At 41.3% G+C, this 1,481-nt stretch overlaps 1 pseudogene; it reads left to right on the forward strand.

Moving 5' to 3' along the window:
- Window positions 1-425: 425 nt before the first annotated feature.
- LOC109390435 (developmental pluripotency-associated protein 2 pseudogene) lies at window positions 426-1,358 on the forward strand (annotated as a pseudogene).
- Window positions 1,359-1,481: the final 123 nt, after the last annotated feature.

Raw genomic sequence — 1,481 nt, forward strand, 5'->3', positions numbered from 1 at the left:
CAGTAAAATAAAGGGTGATGGATGGTATTTGAATAAACCCAAAGGAAGAAGGTTCCAGAAAGAGATAAGGGGAAGTCTTTAGAAAGCAATGAAACATGACAATGGGTTGGGGGGATGAAAGATATTTTATGATATATTTTATTTAACATTCTCTTTCTACTGTTTCTATTGGACATTGCAAAACACACCCTTCTCCTCTAATTTTCAGGAGACCATACATTCTGGAGTCTATGTCTGTGGAAATCAAGTAAAAAGACTTTCCCTATCTCTGGCAACATGGTATACAACAGGGACACTATTCACTGGGTGGTGAGATAATCCCTTTACTAAACTAAATAAAATAAAGAATGTGTGGAGGTTAAAAGGAGTAAACTCTGGGTATCCTTAACTGTGCTGGCTTTGCCATTCTCTGACTATTCCTGAAAATGGCAAGCTGAAATTCTGATAGAAGCAAAAAGGACTTCTTGGAGGATGAATTAGATGAAGAAATGTGATTCTCACATTGACTCCAGTTAATGAGGAACCTAATGAAGAACACCAAATGGAACCAAGTGTTTCTTCAACCTAAGAAGCCAAGCTGAAGACTTGTAGGACAAATGATAAAGTTTATCTTCCCCCCAAAAATGAATAGTTCAAAGCTTGCCCCATACCAATCCTCCTCTTGCCCACCATTTTGCCTCCAATTAATAAAGTGCATTGGGACACTTTGCAAAACTAATGCCAAACAATTTCATTTGCGTACCGATGGCAAGAAAACAGAGGTTGGTTTCTCCCAGGCTCAAGGAACAAGCTTACTCTGAAGAAAAATGAGTGAGGAGTATAGAGACAATGTAAAGAAAATTCCTGAAACACCAGGAGGTCACATTGCAGTGAAGTTCAAAGAAAAGCAAGATGGTGGCCAAGAGAGCAAGGAGTCAGAAAAGCTGTGAGATGAGTCAGAGAAAGGAAATGATTGATAGAAAGCCGTGTTGGCAGTATGGGTAAGAAATGCTACAAGAGCCATTCAACCTAAGACCGTGAATTCATGTTCCATTCCTACTTCTGCTGAGAACTTTCTGCTGCAAACCTGGGATGTCAGGTGCTGTGGGGTCCATGGCAGACCTCTCTCGGCAGACCCAAAGGGTTGAGTTCAGCTGCAGTTTTATGCAGGTCAGCCCTGAGTACCTGACACTCCTAAGATGATCGCTCTCTTCCTGTCACTGGCCTGCACTTTCCCATACCCAGACCTAGAAAATAATACTACATTATTCCCTGAATGTGTTAAGAGGAATTGGGGAAGGAGGAGCAATCTGGTTTGAAGATGCCCACATCATTCTTTTTGGATGGCCCATGTCTTAATAAAGAACACATTGTGGACAGTTCACAGATAAATTGACTGCATGCTAATGATTGTGGTGCTTTGTCCTGATCATCCTCAGTGTTGCCTGATGCCTTGAGTACAGATGTGAATGTCTGGATTCTGTACTTGAGGTTTGCCAAAA

This window comes from Hipposideros armiger, unplaced genomic scaffold (assembly GCF_001890085.2).
Source record: "Hipposideros armiger isolate ML-2016 unplaced genomic scaffold, ASM189008v1 scaffold_268, whole genome shotgun sequence".
NCBI classification, from domain to species: domain Eukaryota; kingdom Metazoa; phylum Chordata; class Mammalia; order Chiroptera; family Hipposideridae; genus Hipposideros; species Hipposideros armiger.